At 34.6% G+C, this 6,451-nt stretch overlaps 1 long non-coding RNA gene across 1 annotated transcript; it reads right to left on the reverse strand.

Annotated features, from left to right (window-relative positions):
• Nucleotides 1-1,395: 1,395 nt before the first annotated feature.
• Nucleotides 1,396-5,069, reverse strand: LOC141342380 (uncharacterized). Its single transcript, XR_012356685.1, has 3 exons — nucleotides 4,940-5,069; nucleotides 3,979-4,050; nucleotides 1,396-1,475 (listed from the first exon to the last, which is right to left on the reverse strand). It is a non-coding gene; the product is annotated as an uncharacterized lncRNA (long non-coding RNA).
• Nucleotides 5,070-6,451: the final 1,382 nt, after the last annotated feature.

Genomic DNA, 6,451 nt, shown 5'->3' on the forward strand with positions numbered 1-6,451 from the left:
AATAATGCTAAAATCATGCTAGTGACTTGCTAGTCATGCTAAAATCAGGCTAGCGACTTGCTAGTCATGTTTAAAATCATGCTAGCGACTTGCTAGTCTTGCTAAAATCATGCTAGCGACTTGCTAGTCTTGCTAAAATCATGCTAGCGACTTGCTAGTCATGCTAAAATCATGCTAGCGACTTGCTAGTTATGCTAAAATCATGCTAGCGATTTGCTAGTCATGCTAAAATCATGGTAGCGAATTGCTATTCATGCTAGAATCATGCTAGCGACTTGGTAGTCATGCTAAAATAATGCTAAAATCATGCTACGTTTTGCTAATAATGCTAAAATAATGCTAAAATCATGCTAGCGACTTGCTAGTCATGCTAAAATCATGCTAGCGACTTGCTAGTCGTGCTAAATCATGCTACCGACTTGCTAGTCGTGCTAAAAATCATGCTAGCGACTTGCTAGTCTTGCTAAAACCATGCTAGCGACTTGCTAGTCATGCTAAAATAATGATAGCGACTTGTTAGTCATGCTATAATAATGCTAAAATCATGCTAGCGACTTGCTAGTCGTGCTAAAATCATGCTAGCGACTTGCTAGTCATGGTAAAATCATGTTATCGACTTGCTAGTAATGCTAAAATCATGCTAGCGACTTGTTAGTCATGCTAAAATCATGCTAGCGACTTGCTAGTCATTCTAAAATCATGCTAGCGACTTGCTAGTCTTGTTAAAATCATGCTAGCGACTTGCTAGTCATGTTATAATCATGCTAGGGACTTGCTAGTCATGCTAAAATCATGCTAGCGACTTGCTAATCATGGTAAATCATGCTAGCGACTTGCTAGTCTTACTAAAATCATGATAGCAACTAGCTAATCATGCTACCACCCTGGGTACCCTAGTAACCTCATATCTATCTATTCACATTCAAACTATATCTTCTAACTATTTATATCTATAAATCTTTCTATTTTCAAACTATTTATATCTATCTAGCCTATCTATCTTCAAACTTTATCAATCAAACTAAAACTATTTCAAACTGAAAACCTTTAAACTTTCTTTAAACTAAAAGCTTTTAAAACTACTTAAAACTTACTGGCTAGGCTTTCTCAAGCCAACTTAAAGTTTGCTAACAAACTTTTTATCTAGTTGTATTTAAGAGTATTTTTTTCCTGTTTGGAAGGAATGATTGAATCTGAACTAGTACACATTTCCAAACAAAATGATAGGTAATCTAATAAGGGCATAGATAATTTAGAGTACACTGTGCAGTAAACATACTGGGTGGAAAGGAAAGTGGCTTTAGATGATATCTCAGATATAGCATTGTTGAGTTATCATAATATCTAAGCATAGCATAAATAATTCCATAATTCCAAGCATTCCATCAAACCAATCTATTTACCTCTCATTCCACTAGGGCCCATCTTTCCTGTTTTCCCCATCTCTCCTTTTTCTTCATATTCGCCAGTCAGGCCTATGAAAGATGAAAAAGGTAACTGATCTCCTGACTGTTTCACAGTGCTTTTTAAAGAAATTAAGCACACTATCAAAGCAAAATAAGTTTTATTACCCGCATGCTTTTTTAGCCTTAATCACTGCTTTTCATGTGTGGCAAAAAAATTTTTGTGTCATGTAGACTTACATAAAAAATTTATAAAATTATATAATTGATTTATATAAAATAGATTAAATTATATTTTCTAGCTTGTGAAAAGCTTTGAGACAGTTACTTCTGAGACTGCTTGTGACAGCCTCAGACCAAATTTCCTAAGCAAATATCCATCTGCAAAAGGGTAATAGGCATTCCTGAGTTCCGCAAAACAATAATAAGATGCCTTCACTTCTGAATTGTCATTCAGTAGAATTTCTGTGATTACGCATTTTGACTGAGTGGCACTGACATCCCCTTACATATTTTATTGTATGCATCTGTATGCAAAATGTGTTTCTGTTTGCTGTTGCACTGTTTGCTCCATTTATTAATATATTTTAATTATGAGGCAGACTACACTGAAAAACCTCAGACAACATTTATGCAATGATTTGTGGAGTAGAGGAACCATCTAAATGTAAAAAAATATATATATATATGTATGTGAAAAAGAGGAAACAAACCATCTAAATGTCTCAAAATTACATCCGTCAATACCTAATTTTTAAACTTTTGGAACTTTATATTATTATAAATTATTTAATGTTTGCTTGGAGGGTGTGAGGTGTGATGTGAGGTGTATATTTTTTCACTAATGTAAAACTGCTTAAAGCAATGTCTTCTATGGTTTTGACAGATTTAGCTGTAACAATTTTTGATGTTACTTTTACATGCACAGCTGAAAATAAAACTGAAGTTTGCCGTAAACAGTCATTCTAAAACTTAATGCAATTCTAAAACTGTAGAGTGAAAAAACAGGGTAAGAGTCTTCCTGGCATTTCTACTCTTTTGGCATTCCATTTTTTTTTTTTTTTTTTTTTTTTTTAGTGAAGTATGTTTATGTGTGGAAGAAAGGGCAAGTCTTCCTGTGATCGCAGTTCCAGGCCTTCTTGTGCTGATTCGATAAACAGCTTGCCTGGAAGAGGCTTTTCTGTTGCACCACAGGTTACACTTCTATCTTTAAACACATGGCAACACTACAGCCCTTAGCCACATTTAACACGTCTGCCTGCCTCTGACGTGACTTCCCTCAAGGGAAGATGTGGTCTGGCAGAAACAGACTCTCTTCCAGCTATACTCTAATGCCCAGTGAAGGCAAGGACACATCAAACAACTAAGATTTCACATCTCATAACCTAGTATTACAGTTACGCCTGTGCACATGATCATCTTGCTATGCTAATCCTTTTATTTTGCTTACCAGTTTCAGTTTAGACTAGTGGTGGGCATAGATAATTTTTTTTAAATCTAGATTAATCTCACTGTAATCTTGGAATTAATCTAGATTAATCTAGATTAAAATGGCTAATTTGAATTCTGCCGAAGGCATTCAGAATATGCGTGCTACCCAAATAATGACTAAAAGTAAATCTTTGAGAGCGGGTTTCTTAAGCCAGGTGGCGCATTAGACCAGGGGCTCATCTCTTGTTTCCAAAATGCATCACAAACTACTTGACAATTGCATTTACAACACAATTAACTATACAAACTTGTGTAACCAACTATTCCTACACTGCATGTACTTCTGCGTAAAAGGCTGCGCGACGTGCGCATTGCAGTTAAATACACAGATGCGCACGGGCACGGGCTGAGTGCATAGTCTTCGGTTAAACTGCGTTGCTTTTAGAAGCGTCAGTTCAGTTGTTGCACATAGTTTAATGTCTTTATTTCGGGATTATCAAAGTAAATTGTAACTCACGCATGTGCCCCATTAAAAAGGGTCTAGCAACGCCCCTGCCCTGAAGCAAACCCGGCGGCTTCATAGCTGCATCCATGTTAGCACGTCTCGTTTGATGTGGTAATTTCACAGTAGGCATACACACAGGTTCGAAGACTCGTTCTCGCCCCCTACAGTGCAATTCGGCTAGGTATACATCCGCGCTAAAATATCAAGGTGAAAGTCATCATAGCTTGCGTAGTATAGACCCAGCTCCCAACCCAGCTTTGAGAATAGATTAATGGCGATATTTTTTTTATCGCCCAATAAGAGTCTCATGTTAACGCAGCACGTTAACGCCGATAACGGCCCACCACTAGTTTAGACCCAGCCCCACTGCAGATGATAACAAAAATGGGTACACAAGACTGACTTAATACTCTCTTTAAATTGCAACTGAATTGAAAAAAGTGAAATTTTCCATTAACACAGAAGGTGCAACTCCTCTAGAAAATTCATTAAAAACTACACTTTAAATTCATTAAAGCAGCTGTTTGAGCTGGACATTGGATATTTTTGGCTAAGAACAGTAAACAGCCATGCTTTAACCAACTTCCCTTTAATCTATCACTGATTTGTTAAATAACAAACCAACAACGTCTCAGAGACCTCGCTGGCCAGGTGGGCCGGTTTTCCCCATTCTTCCTTCTTCACCTTCTGCTCCCACCTCACCTGGATCTCCTGTTAGTTGAAGAGGCATAGTTAGAGATTGGGAACTCTCAAACAGAAAATTTGCAGACAGAACTGTTTGGGATGGGTCTTACCCAAACAAGCTTCTCCGTTACATTGCAGCTGTTTAAATACAGACAGTTATTCAATATCTAGAAGGGCGAGTTTATTGGCATTGCTACAAATATGAACCGTTGGGAGAGACATTTCCGCTTAACAGCATTTTTATTTGTTTTTGAAAAAGAAACAAACAAATATATTTTATATATATGTTATATATATATATATATATATATATATATATATATATATATATATATATATATAAAACCCTTACTTTCTACCCTTACTTACACCCACAGTCATTTCCAAAAATCGCATTAGTGTTTATGTGCATGCTGTTTTTGTCATGGAATGATAGCTGTAATCATATAAATAACAGAACAACATTTCAACACAGGCAGAATGTTGGGTTTGCAAGCAGGCTATGAGAAGCTATACCCTAAGCACATTAAATTGATGATTTCATCTACAGTATATAATTACCCTTACAACAACCAACAGGGATCAATATAAAAAGTGGTAACCTGCAGTTGTTACCTTATTGAGCTACTTATACCTGATCTTATCTTTACATTTAGCTTTGTTTGTGTAACGTAATATATTTAGAATTATTAAGTAATGCCATAAAATAATAATAATAATAAGATAAAAAGAAGAAGAAGAGGAAGAAGAAAAATAATAACAGATAATGATAATAATAATAATAATAATAATAATAATAATAATAATAATAATAATAATAATAAGTTGGTGTTTATGATAGTTTTTCTGAAATTAAATTTTGTAGTGATTATCTGTAAGGTGATTAAAAAAAATATAAAAATAAATAAATAAATACCTTTTGATCCAGGGAGAATGATGTTAGAGCAAACTTCAGTTGTAGTACAATAAATACATACATTACAAAAAAACAGAAATAAAAAAAGATTCCTGCTGAAATTCTGTCTATCCATGACTGTTCTCTGCTCTGTTCTCAAAAGAAGAGTGAAAAGGGAGTTTTACTTATGTTTACCAGACCTTATCATATCAGTGTTTAGTTTTTAAACAACACTGTCCAGAACGCAGACTATCTCCTTGCAGTTCAAGTGAGGAATTTGGTTGTGTGAAGAAGTTTTACAATCTTAAAGAGGATTTCTAATAGAATGTGGCAAACTAGGATATATAAATAATAATAATAATCATATTGTGAAATGTTCAAATAATAGTCAAAATTGCTTGTTGTCTGTTGTTCATCTAGTGTGTACTAACTGCAAAACAAAAATTGGCCCCCATCACCCAAACACTTCTGCATGTTTAGTTAGTCACAACAGTTTTTACATGTGCTAATGACAATATTTAAAAACTGTCACACTACCACTTAATGCCAAATTGTAGCCTAATAGCCAGGGCCGCTGCTGGCCAAATGGGTGCCCTAAGCAGAAATGTACTTTTGTGCCCCCTCCCCCAAATATTACGGAAGTTATTTTTGGTCAAAAAGGTAAATAAAGAGCGAAATAGCAAGATCAAGAGCAAGAGTTTTATCAACAAAAAAGAGTTACCTCCAATGGCTATGATTTTATTAATACAGTTGTCTGATTGATTTAATAATCTCAGAATCATACAAAAGGAAATTAAGCAGTTTTACTATGATTAAAAGCATGGTTATCTGCCTTTTTATCTATCTTTCTATCATATCCATGCTTGTAAATTGTGTTTTATAGAATATATAATATTTGTATTTGTCTGTATTTTTTTAAATATATTTTTATTCTGTGTTTTTACCTGTACATGCACTGTACATGTGGCAGTTTTGACAATAAAGCAGATTTTGACAATAAAGCAGACAAGGGTTATGATGTCCACATATTTTTGTTGAGGAAATGATAGGAAAGATTATGTGGACATTTTAATTAAATGTTTGGTCAATATTAAACAAGGAATTCGATCATCATGTAAGTGTAACAACTGCATTTACCAGGCCTTTGGTGCCCTTTTCAGGCATTTCTATTAAAATTGTAATGTAAACTGTTAATTTTGTATTAGATTATGTATTTTAACACTATTATTTAATGACACCATATGATCATTTTTAATCAATAATCATAATTGCCTCTGTGTTTTAGTATAATGCATTTTAAGTCATTTTGTTTACTTAGATCTGCTTGTATTCATATTAAGAAAGATTCCTTAGTCGTGAAATTATTACCGACATTAGAACACTATTAACGTCGACAGAATAAAATAAAGTTTCACAGGATTATGAACGTACCTAAGTGATGCACGGGCTTCATCTTGGGCTTTTTTTTTTCTTTAGTTTCTCGGCGCCGGACTGTTGATGTCTCTTTCCAGGACCAGGCATATTGTTCATCAA

This window comes from Garra rufa, chromosome 9 (assembly GCF_049309525.1).
Source record: "Garra rufa chromosome 9, GarRuf1.0, whole genome shotgun sequence".
In the NCBI taxonomy this organism is placed as follows: Eukaryota; Metazoa; Chordata; class Actinopteri; order Cypriniformes; family Cyprinidae; genus Garra; species Garra rufa.